The sequence below is a fragment of the Gossypium hirsutum genome, chromosome A07 (assembly GCF_007990345.1).
Source record: "Gossypium hirsutum isolate 1008001.06 chromosome A07, Gossypium_hirsutum_v2.1, whole genome shotgun sequence".
Classification (NCBI taxonomy): domain Eukaryota; kingdom Viridiplantae; phylum Streptophyta; class Magnoliopsida; order Malvales; family Malvaceae; genus Gossypium; species Gossypium hirsutum.
In genome coordinates this window covers 8,024,817-8,045,361 of record NC_053430.1, presented here as the reverse complement: position 1 = coordinate 8,045,361, position 20,545 = coordinate 8,024,817, and positions in this window count along the sequence as shown.

Here is a 20,545-nt window from a genome sequence, read left to right as displayed (position 1 = left end):
TGGCAGTTAAACAAGGTGACAATCAAAAACAAGTATCCGTTGCCAAGAATTGATGATTTGTTTGATCAACTAAAAGGAGCGACATGGTTTTCAAAGATTGACTTGAGATCTGGGTATTATCAGCTGCGAGTAAAAGAGTCGGATGTGCCTAAAACTGCTTTTAGAACAAGGTACGGTCATTATGAATTTTTAGTTATGCCATTCGGGTTGACAAATGCTCCTGCTGTGTTTATGGATTTAATGAATCGCATATTTCGGCCATACTTGGACAAATTTGTTGTGGTGTTTATAGATGATATTTTAATTTATTCAAAAGATGAGACAGAGCATGCTGAGCATTTGAGGATAGTTTTGCAAACTTTGAGAAATAAGCAGCTATATGCTAAATTTAGTAAAAGTGAATTTTGGCTCCGGGAAGTTGGATTTTTGGGTCATATTGTTTCAGGTGATGGTATACGGGTTGATCCTAGTAAAATTTCAGCCATTGTTGATTGGAAACCACCAAAAAATGTAACCGAATTAGAAGTTTCTTGGGGCTAGCTGGGTATTATCGGCGGTTTGTAAATGGATTTTCTATAATTGCTGCTCCTATGACTAGACTACTCCGAAAGAATGTTAAATTTGAATGGATGGAAGAATGTGAACAGAGTTTTGAAGAATTGAAAAAGTTATTAACTGAAGCACCAGTGTTGGTACAACCCGAATCAGGTAAAGAATTTGTGGTGTATAGTGATGCTTCTCGAAATGGCTTAGGATGTGTACTTATGCAAGAAGGAAAAGTGGTGGTTTATGCTTCGAGGCAGTTGAAATCTCACAAAAGAAATTATCCGACTCATGATTTGGAATTGACTGCTATAGTGTTTGCTTTGAAGATTTGGCGACATTATTTGTATGGTGAAAAGTGTCAAGTATATACCGACCACAAAAGTCTTAAGTACTTGATGTCACAAAAAGACTTGATTTTGAGACAGCGAAGATGGTTGGAGTTATTGAAAGATTACGAGCTTGTTATTGATTACCATCCGAGAAAAGCGAATGTGGTTGCTGATGCTTTAAGCAAAAAATTGCTATTTGCTTTGAGAACTATGAACACTCGGTTAAAGATATCAAATGATGGTTCGATTCTAGCAGAGTTAAAAGCAAGACCGATGTTTTTACAAGAGATTTCTGAAGCTCAGAAAAATGATCAAGATTTGCAAGCCAAGAGAAAGCAATGTGAAGCTGATACGGGATCAGATTTCAGAATCGGTTCTGATGGTTACTTGATGTTTAAAAATTGGATTTGTGTACCTAAAAATGATGAGTAAGTTATGAAATTGAAGCCCAATATGTCTATTTTCACATAAAACAAACGAAACAGGTATATGAATTATATTTTATGAGATATTTGAATTTTTGTGAAACAGGGCCAGAGTGATTTCTAGATCCCCTGTTCTGACTTTAAAAATTAATCATAAATTGTACAAAAATAATTAGAAGTCATTCTTTATATGTACAGATTCCTTATTGAGTCTAGTTTTAAGAGAAACTAACTTCATAGTCATTGAAATTCTGTACAGAGAGATATCTGATTCGTAATATACAGAGGTCAGAGCAGTCGAACCCTGAAACAGGAGAGACTTTAACTAATAAACTGTACTAAAAAATTCTAGAAAAAAATTAGTAAATAGATATATGAGTCTAGTTTCAGGAAAAATTTACAGAATTGGATTTCTAGTTTCAGAACTCGAGATATGAATTTTTAAGCGACTGTGACGCAGATTGCTAGCTTGACTAGAAATTTTAAAAATAAATTTTTTGAGTTGTTTAAGTAATGAATTAAGTCTTTTAACACCTCGTGTTCGACTCCGGCAACGGTCTCGGGTACAGGGCGTTACAATTCATCTTAAAAATATATATATTATTAAAAGTAATAGGGTGTCGCCTAACACATCGACTGCTCCAATAAAAAATTAATTCTTTTTCGTTTTTATGCGTATATTGTTAAAAAACTCGTATTTTGGGTTTTAAATGTGAGTGTTGTCGATTGGTCAGGCTGCACTCAAAAAAAATATTTTTTAAAGAGAAAAGTGGTGCCGCCGATTGGTCAGGCAGCACCAGGTATTTACTGTAGTCTTTGCTTAGTTTTGTGAGTATTAACCCTCTTATCCTATTCTAGTATTTATTTATTTATTTTATATTATCAAAGTAAAAAAACTCTCTTTTTTAGAATACAAAGTGTTTTTGCACTCAACACTCGTGGGTAGTTGGTATAGGTTATTTACTATTTAGGGTTGCGACTTTTTTTAGGTTAAAATAAGCCATAAGTCATTGACTTTTTTGTATAATTGGAATTTAGTTTTTATATTCTTATTTTAGGAATTTAGGTAATCTATTTTTTAAATTTTAAAATTCAAGTCCAATTGTTACATTACAACACCATTTTTTTAATTACATTGCTACTAAGTAAGTTCTTTTATTTTAAAATGTCACAAGAATAAATTTAGCAAAAGCAATTTAACATTGTTAACAATTTGAGCTGGATTTTGAAATATGAAAAATATGACTAAACTAATGAAAATAAAATTATAGAAACTAGATTCTAAACTTATGAAAAGTATAAGGACCTAAGGTAAATTTTACCTTTTTTAATAAGAAAATGATAGTATTCGTTGGAAATGGTTGAATTAAAGTTGCAAGGTGAGTTTGATTTTCAATAATTATAGCAATTTCCAATTTATTGGTAATTTAGCTCCAAGGTTTGCATTTACGTGCGGTTTGCATCATCTGTATTCTTTATCCATATGTTATATACGTTTGAAGCTCATTAAAAAATATTTATAATTTATTAAAAGTTATGATAATAAAATAAATTTACAATCTTTTGTTAAAAATATTGTAATAATTTTAAAATAAAGTTATAATTTGAATAGGAAAAAAATTGTGAAATATAATTTAAATTATAATTATTAGTTAAAAAAAGTCTGAAGTAAAAAATAAATTGTGCTAATTTTATTGATGTAAAAATAAAATTATTACTTAATTATAACTTAATTAATTTTAGAATTCATTATGTTAACTAGTTTTTTTTTTAATAAGGTTACCTTACATAAATTAAACCTATATTGTATGTTGTATAAGTTAAAAATGCTTTAATTATGATTTAAATTTTTTTATTATAATATTTGAATTAATAATTTAATATATTTTAATTATATTCAATAATTCTGATAAAAAATATTATTTTATGTTAATTACTACAATTCAAAATATAATAATTAAAAAAGTTAATTAAATATTGAACATATAAAATCATGTGCACCACATGTGACTTTAGAAGTTAACAACATATAAAAAAATGAGTTTAGAAAAACTTTTGAACCGACAAGAATATCATTATTTTTCATCATATTAGTAAAAATAATTATAGAATTTAATTTAGAATTATTAGTTTAAAAGTTGAGCGTAAAATAGAATTTGTAGTAATTATACATTTATAATTACACATTTAAAAATAATTATAATTTAATTTACAATTATTAGTTAAAAAGAGTTTGATGTAAGCAAAAGTGATAATTATAATTATAATTTAATTTAAAATTGTTAGTTAAAATAATTATAATTTAATTTTGACATTATTATAAAAATAATTTTTTTTAAAACGTTGTGTTTATTTTATTTATGTAAAATATAGTTATTAGTTGAATAAAACTCTAAGCATCTTAGCTATCACTTAATTAATATTAGAGTTATATACCAATTAAAATTTAACTTTAGTTAAAAATGGAGACTGTAACAATAATAAGTTAGAATTATAAAATAAAATAAAAAACAATTGAGATTAAAGCAATGGTTTGTCGAAGAAGTAATATCAAATCATATTCGAACAACAACAGTATCAAAGAGAGAATATTATTTTAATTGATGATGAAGTAATATTATATTATGATGCTATTTTTTAAATTTTTTTGTAAGTTGTTTATACTATGTAAAACAAGTAATCTTAAATCCGTTTTTATTTATTTATCCATTATTTGTTTGGTGTAGATGGAAAATAGTTTGGCTTGTTTTGGGAAGAAGGTCAAATTTCAGTTATTATTTTAAATCATTATTATTAAATGTGATCATTAATTTAGTATAAATATCTTTCATATTTACTTTCTTATATAATTTCAAATTTGCATATTATTTTAATAGTTTTATGTATTAATTCATTTTTTTCATTATTTTTACAACATTATTTTATTCTCTCAATTTTTTTTAAAACCAATTGACTTTTAGTATAAATTAAACTAATCCTTATTTAATTAGTAGATATATATTGTTGGTGCAAAGTCCAACAACCAAGGAGATAGTGATGGCTTTCCAGAGGGTAGTTTGTCTAAAGAGGTGAGGAGTTGGACAAGAACAAGTGGACAAGCTAACTAAGAGCGAGAGTAGAGAGATTTGCTCAATGTAACTTTAGGGTTTCAAAAGGACGATACTTTTTTCATCATTCGCATGGTATTTATATGAGAGACCCTCTTGTCCACTTATATGAGGTGACGGGATAAATATTTAGTCCCACCAAATGCGTAAATGATATTCATGGATGTGAAGGATGTATACCACGAGGCCCATTCTGTTGTGTACTCGGTATGAGGTAGTTATACTTAAATAGACTACTTATTGTATTGAGAACGTGTTCACACTTGATGAATGTTTACATCTAAAAACGGATGGTCTTGGTAACAAAAGGGTGTCGCTCCCTAAGTATGAGCGGGTGGCTAGCCTAGATACTTGGCGTCGAAAGGGAACACCTTCTGTCTTGCTGACATATGTCCAAGTAGTGGAGGGGTATAACATATATATATATTTGAAAATATAAAAATATATTATTTAATAAATTAAAAATATGTAAATTCATGTGCAATGCACGTGACATTAGAAACTAGTTTATGTTGGAAAATTGGTTTAGAAAACAATGTTTTTAAGCATAGAGGAAGTTTAAAATTTTTCTTAAAGTCGAGCCATGTGATGTTTATACTAATAAACCCTTAATCGAATTATTACATGTGCTCTGTGCGAGGCGGTTTAAGTCGTTTTCTGGCTTTCTATCAAATAATCTTATCCGTTATCATCAATAGATTTGTGCAAAAAAATTCTAAAATAAAAAAAAATCAAAGTGAACCGAACTGAAAAACCTTTTTTTTTTCAGTTTATTCATTTTTTATGTTCAGTTTAATTGGTTTATTCGCTCGGTTTTCAATTTTGACATTTTGAAACTGAATAAGCCATAACCCACAAGGCCAAAAGCCCATAATCCATTTTCATACCTAAACTTAAATTTGAACCTTAAACCCAAATACTCATTAAAACTTAATACTCTTAGTAGCCTAAACCCATTAAAATTAAAACCCAAATTGAAAATTTAAAAATTTTATGATATTCATTTATATGTTTGCCATGTAAGAAAATAAATATTTTTTGAGTTCATTAAAATTGTTTGATTTAATTTTTAATATTTTTATAATAAATTTGAAAAAAAATAAAAATAAAAGTATTAGGGTATACTAAATTGAAGAAAGAAGATAATTATATGAGAAAATGAAAGAAAATAAAATTATAAGTACCTCAATTAGAAATCTTTTTTTTTTCAACTAAAAAAAAATCTAAAAATCGAATCGAACCGAACCGAAAAATTTTAGTTCGATTTATTTAGTTTTTGTCCCTAGGTTGGTTCGATTTATTCGGTTTATATGGATAATTCGATTTATTCAACTTTTGGTATAAAAAATCAAACCAACTGAATGCACACCCTAATCCTTGAACCGCAAATTACTTTGAATGTAGAATCAAACAAAATGAACCAAACACACAAAATGGAAGCTTTTATTAACTTTTAGTAGGTAAGTTAATTCTCTCCATGGAAATCGAAAAACTTTAAACTTTTCAAAAAAAATAGAATTTATTTTTGTAAATAAATTGCCACTATTTATTGAAAGAATAACGACGCTCTATCAATGTTGTTATTAGGTCATCCTGCATAGCCTATTAATATGAAAACAATATAAGAGTTCTACTTAAACAATGGGTAATTAAATAATAAAATTTTAATTAAAAGTAAAATATTCTAACATAAGAGGAATACCAATGTGGTGACAACCCTAAGGAACACTAGGGCTTGCCGCACCTCATTATATGAGATGGGCACTCAGGCTCATGTCTTGTATTGAGTATAACTAGATGTGTTATCTGGAATTTTATCCAACACTTATAATTTATCTAACTCAATAACTATTTTTCTATTTCTAGAATATTAATTAATTAATCCAATTAAATTATTTTTTCAATTCAATTCTAATTCCCTTAAAATCATGACAACTTTATCGTATTAAAATCTATGAGAAAATATATTTAATTTCTTTGTTCAATAAAACTGCGACGACTAAAATTTAATTCTCACTTTAAACTTTAATTATTTAATTACAATTGATTAAATAATAATTGATTAAATAATAATTTGAAGAAATTAATTTAATTTCTAAGTCATATTTTGTACTTAGCGAGAAAATTTATTTACTGTGAATAGTGATACATGTGATCTATTTCCCTTGACTGTCGTTTTCATTTATTCCATAGTATCGGTTCTACACACAATTTAATTTAGGTTATTATAAGCTAGTGAAAGGACCCATTGGACATATATAATTAGGGCTCTAATAATATGTAATTAAATTTTATCTATTAGCCTATTAATTACAACATTATTTAATCATGGAGTCATTACACTAAAGCACGATGATTGAACTCTCCCTTATTATATATATCATTATGAAAGCAACTTGATGAGTCATTGTCCAATGATATTGTCGTAAGTGTGTTATTCTTATTGGATATATTTAATCTTTTTGAGTCAATTCTGCTCACCCAAAATGATCTTATTTTATCCAATGGTAATCATTACATATTTCTTTACGAAAAAGTCAATTATTAATAAATAATATCTGTAACACCCCAAAACCGGCTCAGACGTTGTGGCCGAATCTGGCAATGTCACATGAGAGTGTTTTTTGAAAACTGTTTTGATACATAAAATCTGTTAATTTAGGTCGAGAAAAACGTGAAATAATTGAACTGTTTGGAGGAAGCTTTCGAAACCAATATAAATATATATTTAAAACCCCTTTTTATTTACGAAACCTCTTAGTTTATTTTAGGAAAACCATATTTTAGCATTGCAGATTATGTTCCAAATCACAGTTCAAAAACCCAAATTAAATCCAAGAGTCTAAGTTCCAAATTATATTAAAACTCCCAAAAATAATGAGTAAAGCAAAAACATTAAGTTCATAAACCAAAATGTATGTAATCGTGGTCACTGTCGAGTCCTCCGCTACACCGATATGCCTAATGCTGGGGATTACTTGAGCAGATAGAACAGAAGGGTTGAGTTTTCGCAAACTCAGTGTGTACATCCCACAGCTCAGCATGCATACAAACAAATCACAGAATACAGCCATAATTCTGGCTTGAGCCCTTAACAGTGCGGTATGAGCTTTGGCCCATTCAAAACAGATTCATATATATCATGCATACAGATCAGAATAACAGAAACATGCCCACCAACCCTACACACCAACTCCATCCAACCCAACATACCATGTAGGGATAAAATTGACCCATCCATCCCTACACACCAAATATGGGGATAAAATCGACCCATCTAACCCTACACACCATAAAGTACCATAATGCGGCACATGTCATAATTATGCAGATTAGCAGCCAAATAACAAGCTTAAGAAGCCTTTCAGATACTTCCTTCACTTCATCAAACCCACCCAATGCAATGCATCATACAACATGGCATGCTATAATACAGGTTAACAGTCACACATTTATATCTAGAACAGAACAGATAAACATGCTAAGTATAACACACTAGTGCATACATCACAAAATCAGATCACAATAATAAGGGTCTAAGATATCCTTACCGACCCTATGATAGGCCACAGTCGACTTGAGCGACCCGTGCAACCTTAAAGTATATTACAGAAAAATGGGCCCACACGCCTATGTAGCCTGCTCGTGTGGGCCCACACGGCCCAAATTAGCCTGGGCCGTATGGATCACATGACCTGGCCCAAAATTCCACACGCCCATGTGTGCCCACACACCCGTGTGTCCCACACGGCCTATTTAGCTGTGCCCGTGTCGCGTACTTATTACCTGGCTCGTCGACCACACGCCCTCGTATTGCCACACGGCCTACCACACGGGCGACCACACGCCAATGTAACATCGACAGAGAGCTTTTCGACTTTCATGGAAACCCCTTTTCTGTGCAATTGGAGCACACACCAGGTTTGAATTTGTCACGAAATCCCTCCCAAGCACTCCAGAACCTAAATTGACCAATATTTCACTTGGCAAATCGTTTAACAGTTGAACAAGAATGATTTCGAAACCAACTCAATTGTCAAACGATTAGATCTTACCCCCAATGCCTCAAAAGATTAGACTAAGACTCCATGAAAGACGAGTCCCTCTGTTCAGAATTCACCGCTGCCAAGGAAACAATATAATCCCTATTAGAACCTTAAAACACATCTTACAATACTCAAAATCTCACTTATCGATACCGCACAAAGAATCACCATAGTAGACGGGGAGAATGTATTATTTCAGTAAAAGTAGAAGCAGAATTGGAAAGAAAGGAGATGGGGAAATTTTGGCAGGGAGAGGGGAGGTAAAATTTAGTAGGAGCAAGAAAAGAAAACTGAAAAGATATCAGCCAAAAATCTGATAACCCCCAACCTATTCCCTTTAATTCTCTCTACCAACTCCCCACAACTTAGACTTCCGATAAAACACAAACTCTTAGTCGAAATTTGCAGGAAAAATAATGTCTCCGATCAAACTCGAACCCCAAGACCTCCTTCACACCAACACTCTACTTATCCATCAGACCCGTAGACCTATTATTGCATATTTTAGTAAGCAAATACTTATAAACCTAATAACCAAAGGCAAGGCCTTATTCAAATAAAAACCAAAATTTTTCCCAAGCTAAGACTTGAACTTGGGACCACTCAGACACTTCCCAGAACACATAACCACTAAAGTAGGTACACAATTGTGTCATTGATCAACCGTAATTTATACATATTTTTATCTCATGCTTAACACATTTATGGATGGTTTCTCCTTAGAATTGGTGAATTCGATGCTCCTAATCCTTTAATTTCATGTTTTATACTTAGATGAGCATAGGAGAGTAAAAAAAGCGAAAAACGGGCCGAAAACGGAAAAAATAGACCTACGTGAGAAATCAACAGGGCCTGGACTTCCTCATATGGGCGTGTCACATAGCCGTATCTGTAATACCCCCTACTCGTATTCATTGCCAGAATAGGGTTCGAGGTATTACCGGAGTTTACGATTTTTTTTATATTCAATATAACCCCTTTATAAATATCTAACCTTCCCTACAATATTAAATCGAGACCAATCCACTTCAACCAAACCAATTCAACATATTTTTAAGATAAATTCATGCATATTTATAAGATAACATCATCACATACCCAAAACCAGGTTTGTTAACCATACTAATGGCTAACTTTATATTCATTTCACGTTAACATTTACTTTATTAGCTTATACATGCCATTGATTTCCAAAATAAAGTTTCTTTATATACCGAAATCCTGAGGTTGATAGTGTGATGTGTCTCCGACCAAATCCGACCTCCGAGCTCTTAACACTACAAAATAGGGAAAAAGGAAACGGGGTAAGCATTTCGTGCTTAGTAAGCTCATGTAACAAGAATTATACTTACCTAATATTTTCAATACAATACAATAAACATTCATATATCCATTCAATGCATTATTACCCTAATATGCACAAACTCAACATTCAAGTTAGTTCAATAATTTCCATGTACCAATAATATATACCATGATTGATGAGCTCATCAATATCATAATTTACATTCCCTTGTTATTTTTCCATATTTATCCCGTTGAATTTATCGAAATTTTTCAGAGGTACACTTTTAATGTACAATTCTGGGTCCGTCAATTCATATTCATGTGCGCACATTTCCATTTCAGAGAGCACACTCCCGCGAACCTCAACCTTGCAGCGGGATTACCAGTCCAGGCTAAATCCCCTGCAACGACAATTACTCTAATGAGCTTGGATCTGAATTATCAGTCCAGGCTAAATTCAGACCCTAATTCGGATTACCCGTCCGTGCTAAATCCATTTTACACATTCTTCGGGAGGGCTATATTAAGATAGGATCACCCGTCTGGGCTAGATCCTTTTTACCGTCAATTCATTTTCAAAGATCCATCGAATTTTCCTTTCATTCAACCGGGATTTCTTCCCATTTTATCAAATATATCAATGTTTCATTAATTTTCATACAATAAACATTCAAATCATATTCACATCAATAACATACAATCTCAAGCATTTAAGAATATAATTCAAGTTACACGAACTTACCTTAATACTTGTTTGTAAACAAAAAAAATCTACTAATCCTGAACTTTTTCCTTTCCTCGATCTAGCTTCGTATTTCTGGATCTAAATAAATAAATTTAATTATCAATTTAATACATTTCATGTTCATATGCAACATTCTCTATAATTCAACTATTATTATTTATAGTTTATTCAAAGCTGTCTATTTGAGTTATAGTCACTAAATTATTTATAACTTGAGCTACGGAACTCCAAATTAAGATACGTTAATTTCCCTGAAACTAGACTCATATATCTTCTTATCATAAAATTTTAAGAATTTTTGGTTTATCCAATAAGTACATTTTATTCTTTAAAGTCACCCCTATTTTGCTGTCTGACAGTTCTGACCCTTCTTCACTAAAAAATAATTATCTCTTCATACAGGATTAAAATGATGTTCTTATTTGTTTCTCTTAAAAATGGACTTATTCAGGATTTTATACATATAAATTTAAGCCCCTAATTATTTTTATTCAATTTTTTATGATTTTTCAAAGTCTGAAAAGGGGAACCTGAATTCATTCTGACATTGTCTCACAAAATTCATTATATCTCAAAATTTACAAATCCATTGCTTACACTATTTCTTTTATGAGAAACTAGGCTCAATAAGATTTAATTCCATATTTTGTTAATCTTCTAATTAGATTTATAAAATTTATGGTGATTTTTCAAAGTTAGTCTATTGCTGTTTTTGTGCAAGCTGTTTATTACCATTTTTCCCTTAAGCTTTTAATAAATGATAATTTCGCCCCTACTCAATTAGCCTCTCAATTGAGCTGATTTTTCTCAATTAACATTTTATTCTATCACCTTAAACTAGTTTACAGCCTTTAGGAATCAGAATTTCAGCAATAGACTTTAATTCCAAGCATTTTCACAATTAGGTCCTAAAAATCAATTTCTATTGAAATTACCTAATAAAATCATCTCATAAACAAATTAAAGCTTTAATTTCATTATATTTCATCATAAACTTACATAACTCAACCATGGTGACTTTCAATTTTATCCATGAAGTCAAAAACTAATGAATTTAATAGTAGGACCTAGTTGTAAAAGTCTTAGAAACACAAAAATTACAAGAAAAAGGAAAGAATTAACTCACTTGGTGCAAAAATTATGGAATATCAGCTTAGAGAACCCTCCTATGGCATTTTTAGCTGTTGGAATTGAAGAGAAATGAAGAGAAATCTAGATATTTCCTATTTAGTCCTAGTTTTATTTAGTTAATTTTGCAATATTCTAATTTTTCCCTTAATTTATCAATTTTCCTGCTGATTTCATGCCCTTTCCGTCCAGCCCAAATAAATTTTGGGTCTAATTTCCTTTTAAATCCTTTCTCATTAGACTCTTAAGCTATTTAATTTTCTAGCAACTTTTACACCTATTACAATTTAGTCCTTTTCATTTAATTGACTACACAAACATTAAAATTTCCTAATGAAATTTTAATACCACATTAATAACATTTCATAAATATTTATAAAATTATTTTTGACTCGATTTTAAGAGATAGAGGTCCTGATACATTGTTTTTACCCAATTTCTTCAATAGTTTCTTTTTCTAACTAACCACTAAATCAGTAAAAAAAATTTCTATCAATATTTTCATACGATTTTCCTATCATATAAATTTTCATGCAAAAATATTGAAATAAATTTCTCTTTAAATTGGATTTGTGGTTACGAAACCACTATTCCGTAACCTTGAATTTAGGTCATTACAACTCTCCCCCCTTTAGGATTTTCATCATCGAAAATCTTACCAGTAAGGAGGTTTGGGTATTGTTTCCTCATTGCCTCCTCCGGTTCCCATGCCGCTTCCTCAATCCCGTACTTTTGCCACAATACTTTTACCAAATTTATCTTTTTATTTCTAAGCTCTTTTCTCTCCCGTGCCAATATCTTGACCGGTTCTTCACTGTAAGTCATATCCGGTTGAATCTTTACTTCTGTTGGAGAAATAACATGTGAAGGATTTGATTGATATCATCGTAACATAGATACATGAAAAACATTATGGATTCTATCAAGTTCCGGTGGTAATGCCAATCGATAAGCGACCGGTCTAATTTTTTCTATGATTTCATATGGCCCGATAAATCTTGGACTCAGTTTACCCTTTCGACCGAATCAAAGAACTTTCTTCCAAGGAGACACTTTTAGGAATACCTTGTCATCGACTTGAAATTCAATCTCTTTTCGTTTAAGGTCGGCATATGATTTTTGACGATCGGAAGCTGCTTTTAGACTATCCCGAATAACCTTTACTTTTTCTTCTGTTTCCCGGATCAAATCAACCCCATGTATCTTCCTTTCACTGAGTTCTGTCCAATATAACGGTGTTCTACATTTTCTACCATACAAAGCTTTATACGGAGTCATTTTAATACTGGACTGATAACTATTATTGTAAGAAAATTCACTCAAAGGTAGATACCTCTCCCAATTACCTTCAAACTCTAGTATACAACATCGTAGCATATCTTCCAATACTTGAATTACACGCTCAGATTGACCATCTGTCTGAGGATGAAATGCAGTGCTGAAATATAACTGAGTACATAAGGCTTCTTGCAATTTGTCCCAAAAATGAGACGTAAATCGGGAATCTCTATCTGATATAATAGAGACAGGCACTCCATGTAGCCTGACAATCTCAGATATGTATAGTTCAGCTAATTTATCTAAAGAATAATCCATATGTATCGGAATAAAGTGCGTTGACTTTGTCAATCGGTCAACAATCACCCAAATAGCATCTTTTTTCCTCGGAGACAAAGGTAACCCCGATACAAAATCCATAGTGATTCTTTCCCATTTCCATTCTGGTATAGTAATTGGCTGAAGTAACTCCGAAGGTACCTGATGTTCAACTTTAACTTGCTGACATATTAAACACCTTGATACAAATTCAGAGATATCACGTTTCATTCCCGACCACCAGTACATCTTTTTCTGATCATTATACATTTTATTACTCCCCGAATGTACAGACATAGTACCACTGTGAGCCTCGCGTAGAATCTTCTGTATGAGCTCTGAATTCTGAGGTATACATACCCTACCTCTGAATAATAAACAACCATCAAAACCAATCTGAAATTCAGAATCATTACCTGACTCACACTGTGCCCGTTTAACTTGTAACTTCTCATCATTCTTCTGAACTTCATCTATTTGCTGTAAAAATGTCGGTTTAGCTCTTAATTCTGCTAGGATTGAACCATCATCAGTCAATGATAACCGGGTATTCATAGCTCGTAAAGCAAACAGAGATTTCCGGCTCAAAGCATCAGCTACAACATTAGCCTTACCTGGATGGTAATAAAAAATCAAATCATAGTCCTTTATCAGTTCAAGCCACCTGCGCTATCTCAAATTCAAATCTTTCTGTGTCATCAAATATTTCAAGCTTTTATGATCAGTATAAATATGACATTTCTCACCGTACAAGTAATGCCGCCATATCTTCAGCGCAAATACAATAGCAGCTAATTCAAGATCATGTACTGGGTAATTTCTTTCATGTGGTTTAAGTTGTCTTGAAGCATAGGCTATTACTTTACCTTCTTCCATTAAGACACAACCTAAATCATTTAATGAGGCATCACTATAAATAACAAATTCCTTACCCGGTTCAGGCTGGACTAATACAGATGCTTTCGTTAGTAGATCTTTCCATCGGTTGAAACTTTGCTGACATTCACCAGTCCACTCGAACTTTACATCTTTCTGCAATAATCGAGTAATCGAAGAAGCTATCGTAGAGAATCCCTGTACAAATCTCCGATAATAACCAGCTAAACCCAATAAACTTCTAACTTCAGATACATTCTTTGGTGGATTCCAATTGACAATAGCTGAGATTTTACTTGGATCTACCCTGATGCCTTCGGCAGATACAATGTATCCAAGAAAACCCACTTCTCAGAGCCAAAATTCACATTTACTGAATTTAGCATATAACTGCTTCTCTCGCAGAATTTGCAACACAATTCTCAAATGTTGTGCATGTTCTTCTTCATCCCGAGAATAAACCAAAATATCATCAATGAATACTACTACAAATCTGTCTAAGTACGGTCTGAATTTTCGGTTCATCAAATCCATGAATACTGCAGGTGCATTAGTTAGCCCAAACGGCATATCCAGAAACTCATAATGTCCGTACCTGGTTCTGAAGGCTGTTTTTGGCACATTTGACTCCTTTACCCGTAACTGATAATAACCTGATCGAAGATCAATCTTTGAAAACACAGTAGCACCTTTCAGCTAATCAAATAAATTATCAATCCGGGGTAACGGGTACTTATTCTTTATGGTTACTTTATTAAGCTGCCGGTAGTCGATACACAGTCTTAAAGACCCGTCCTTCTTTTTCACAAACAGAACCGGAGTACCCCAATGTGAATGACTCAGTCGGACAAAACCCCTGTCAACAAGCTCTTGCAACTGTGTCTTTAACTCCTTTAATTCAGTAGGAGCCATTCGGTACAGAGCTATGAAAATCGAAGTAGTTCCCGGAATCAAATCTATGGAAAATTCCACTTCTCTTTCTGGTGGCAACCCTGGTAATTCCTCTAGAAACACATCAGAAAATTCACATACTATTGGAACTGCCTGTATCCTTGACTCAGATACCTTGGTGTCGAGTACATAAGCCAAGTAAGCATCATACCCTTTTTTGACATAACTCTGTGCTGCCATTACTGAAATCACATCAGATAACCCTTCTGTCTGATCAGATTTAACCTGGAGCAACTCACCATTCTGACATTTTAGCACAATATATTTTTGTCTACAATTTACTACCGCATCATGCTGGGTTAACCAATCCATGCCCAATAATACGTTAAATTCATCAAATGGCAATAACATCAAATCAGTCGGGAAACAATAACCTTTTAACATCAGTGGACAATTTTTACAAATTTTATCCACCGACACAGACTGGCCCAGCGGGTTCGAGACTTTAACCACAAATTCAATAGGTTCAACAGAAAAATTTTTAACAATTGCAAGTTTAACACATATATATGAATGCATAGATCCAGGATCAATCAATGCAGTAATATCAGTATCAAGTAAAGAAAATGTACCAGTAATAATATCAGGTGCTGAGGCATCTTCTCTGGCATGGATGGCATATGTCCTAGCAGGTGCTCGTGCTTCAGACCTACCTGCAATATCTTTCATAGCTCCTCGGCTACCACTTACATTACCAGATGGTCGAGGTGGTCTACCTCTGGAAACTGGATTACTCGGTTTCGAAATCTGTTCAGCTTCTTTTTCACCCCTTTTTGGACAATCTCTGAGGAAATGGTTAAAAGAACCACATCGGTAACAAGCCCCGCTCTTTAATCGACATTCACCAAAATGAACTTTATTACAGTACTGGCATCTCGGCTTAGGAGTGCCAACACTGCCAACACTGGTCATTGATGGAGTGGAAGGTCTTGGATTAGTGCGTTGAGAACCTCGCTCTCTACTCGAATACCCAGTGGCTGAGGTAGAACGATCCTGGTACTTCTTCAATTTCTTTGAAGCAGAAAGCTGGGATTTTCCCATCAGTCTTTTACTAAAAATTCGAGCTTCCCTCTCAGCCTGTTTCTTTTCTTTGCTCAATTCTTCTGCTTTATAAGCTCTCTCTGCCAATGTAGCAAACTCTCGAATTTCAAGAATTTCGATTAGTAGCTTAATGTCTTCATTCAACCCTTCTTCAAATCGTTTTCACATTTCAGCTTCTGACTGTACCCATTCTCGAACATATTTACTCAATCGAACAAATTCTCTTTCATACTCAGATACTGATCTGTTACCCTGTTTCAGCTCAAGAAATTCTTTTCTCTTTTGATCGAGAAACCTCTGACTGATATATTTCTTTCTGAACTCGGTCTGAAAGAATTCCCATGTAATTTCTTCTTTCAAAACAACTGAAGCTTTAGTATTCCACCAATGGTAAGCTGTGTCTTTTAGCAGTGAGACGACACATTTCAGACATTCTTCTGGTGTACAAGATAATTCCTCCAAAACCCGAGTAGTGTTTTCTAACCAGAATTCAGCTCGTTCGGAATCATTATCAACAGCTGCTCGAAATTCTTCGGCCCCATATTTTCGAATTTTATCTATTGGAGCTTTCCCTTTTCTGAAAGATTCAGTACCTGTACCCTGTGGGATTTCGGGAACCGGTGGAGGAGTAGGAGGGGGAGCTTGAACTTGCTGCACTATAGGGTTAGTTCTTGAGTATTGACTAAACCATTCATTCATCATTTGAAAGAAGGCTATTTTTACCTCCTCCCCTCGACCCTCTGTCTCGGGCCTTCTACTGCTAGTTTCTTCTCTTTGTACTGAAGCCGGAGCATGACTCTCAGCTTCCCCAGATTGAGCTCGGTCGGTAGATATTTACTATAAGAAAAACACATTTTAAATGGTCAGGAGATATCACACTATCAATAATAATTTAAATGGCATGTATAGTTAATCCCGTATTTGCTACATCGATCCTAGAACCAGCTAAGCCGTAGCTCTGATACCAACAAATGTAATACCCCTTACCCGTATTCATTGCCGGAATAAGGTACGAGGTATTACCGGAGTTTACGATTTTTATTTTTTTTATATTCAATATAGCCCCTTTATAAATATCTAACCTTTCCTGCAATATTAAATCGAGACCAATCCACTTCAACCAAACCAATTCAACATATTTTCAAGATAAATTCATGCATATTTATAAGATAACGTCATCACATACTCAAAACCAGGTTTGTTAACCATACTAATGGCTAACTTTATATTCATTTCACGTTAACATTTACTTTATTAGCTTATACATGCCATTGATTTCCAAAATAAAGTTTCTTTATATACGGAAATCCTGAGGTTGATAGTGTGATGTGTCTCTGACCAAATTCGACCTCCGAGCTCTTAACACTACACAACAGGGAAAAAGGAAACGGGGAAAGCACTTCGTGCTTAGTAAGCTCATGTAACAAGAATTATACTTACCTAATATTTTCAATACAATACAATAAACATTCATATATCCATTCAATGCATTATTACCCTAATATGCACAAACTCAACATTCAAGTTAGTACAATAATTTCCATGTACCAATAATATATACCATGATTGATGAGCTCATCAATATCATAATTTCCATTTCATTGTTATTTTTCCATATTTATCCCGTTGAATTTATCGAAATTTCGATGGATTTGCAGAGGTACACTTTTAGTGTACAATTCCGGGTCCGTCAATTCATATTCACGTGCGCACATTTCCATTTTAGAGAGCACACTCCCGCGAACCTCAACCTTGCAGCGGGATTACCAGTCCAGGCTAAATCCTCTGTAATATAAACTCATAGAGTATTGTCGGATTACCAGTCCAGGCTAAATCCCCTGCAACGACAATTACTCTAATGAGCTTGGATCTGAATTACCAGTCCAGGCTAAATTCAGACCCTAATTCGAATTACCCGTCCGGGCTAAATCCATTTTACACATATTCTTCGGGAGGGCTATATCAAGATAGGATCACCTGTCCGGGCTAGATCCTTTTTACCATCAATTCCTTTTCAGAGATCCATCAAATTTTCCTTTCATTCAACCGGGATTTCTTCCCATTTTATCAAATATATCAATGTTTTATTAATTTTCATACAATGAACATTCAAATCATATTCACATCAATAACATACAATCTCAAGCATTTAAGAATATAATTCAAGTTACACGAACTTACCTTGATACTTGTTTGTAAACGAAAAAAAATCTACTAATCCTGAACTTTTTCCTTTCCTCGATCTAGCTTCGTATTTCTGGATCTAAATAAATAAATTTAATTATCAATTTAATACATTTCATGTTCATATGCAACATTCTCTATAATTCAACTATTATTATTTATAGTTTATTTAAAGCTGTCTATTTGAGTCATAGTCACTAAATTATTTATAACTTGAGATACGGAAATCAAAATTAATATCCGTTAATTTTTACTGAAACTAGACTCATATATATTTTTACCATAAAATTTTCAGAATTTTTGGTTTAGCGAATAAGTACAGTTTATTCTTTAAAGTCACCCCTGTTCTGCTGTCTGATAGTTCTGACCCTTCTTCACTAAAAATTAATTATCTCTTCATACAGGATTCAAATGATGTTCTTGTTTCTTTCTATTAAAAATAGACTCATTCATGATTTTATACATATAAATTTGAGCCCATAATTATTTTTATCCAATTTTTTATGATTTTTCAAAATCAGAACAGGGGAACCCGAATTCATTCTGACCTTGTCTCACAAAATTAATTATATCTCAAAATTTACAAATCCATTGCTTACACTATTTTTTCTATGAGAAACTAGACTTAATAAGCTTTAATTACATATTTTTTTCATCTTCTAATTCGATTTATAAAATTTATGGTGATTTTTCAAAGTTAGTCTACTGCTGCTGTCCAAACTATTTTTGTGCAAGTTGTTTATTACCATTTTTTTCCCTAAGCTTTTAATAAATGATAATTTCGTCCCTACTCAATTAGCCTCTCAATTGAGCTTATTTTTCAAAATTAACATTTTATTCTATCACCTTAAACTAGTTTACAACCTTTAGGAATCAGAATTTCAGCAATAGACTTTAATTTCAAGCATTTTCACAATTAGGTCCTAAAAATCAATTTCTATTGAAATTACCTAATAAAATCATCTCATAAACAAATTTAAGCTTTAAATTCATTCTATTTCATCATAAACTTACAGAAATCAACCATGGTGACTTTCAATTTTATCCATGAAATAGAAAACTAATGAATTTAATAGTAGGACCTAGTTATAAAAGTCTTAGAAACACAAAAATTACAAGAAAAAGGCAAGGATGAACTCACTTGGTGCAAAAAGTATGGAATACCAGCTTAGAGAACCCTCCTGTGGCATTTGTAGCTGCTGGAATTGAAGAGAAATGAAGAGAAATCTAGATATTTCCTATTTAGTCCTAGTTTTATTTAGTTAATTTTGTAATATTCCAATTTTGCCTTTAATTTATCAATTTTCCTGCTGATTTCATGCCCTTTCCGTACAGCTCAAATAAATTTTGGGTCTAATTGCGTTTTAAATCATTTCTCATTAGACTCTTAAGCTATTTAATCATTCTAGCAACTTTTACACCTATTACAATTTAGTCATTTTCATTTAATTGACTACCCAAATATTAAAATTTCCTAACGAAATTTTAATACCACATTACTAACATTTCATAAATATTTATAAAATTATTTTTGACTCTGTTTTACGAGGTTTTAGGAGATAGAGGTCCCGATACCTTGTTTTTACTCAATTTCTTCAATAATTTCTTTTTCTAACTAACCACTAAATCGATAAAAAAAATTTTTATCAATATTTTTATATGATTTTCCTATCATATCAATTTTCATGCAAAAATATTGAAATAAATTTCTCTTTAAATCAGATTTGTGGTTACGAAACCACTATTCCGATAACCTTGAATTTAGGCCATTACAGTGTCTCTTTGGCAGGATTGAAGCACGACTTACACGGGTATACTACACGTCAGTGCCTGTTCAACAGCCTTGACCATGGGCTGGAGTAATCGTACACGGGCGTGTCACACTGGCATGTCCCTGCCGAGCCCAAGTATAACCCTATTCAGAAAAGGCCAATTTTGGAGGCTCTTAGGCATTCTAAAGCCTATTTAAACACCTGAGGAGGCACTTAGAAGGGGGACGCTGAGTAGGAAGCAAGGAATTACTCGAGGAAAGCCGATTGATCCATCTCAGAAGCCGGATTCATCATCAAGATTGAAGATCTCCCTTCAAGTTCCTTCAGGAGTTTTGGGTTTTCTTATGTTTTGTTATCTTTATGCTTTTGAGATATTTTTTTTCACAAGTATGAACTAAACCCCCTAAATACCTAAGGGGAATGAAACTTAAGATGGATCTTGTTATGATTATCTGAATTGTATGATAAATATTTGACTTGTTCTTAATTATGTGTTCTTAATTCTTGTTTTG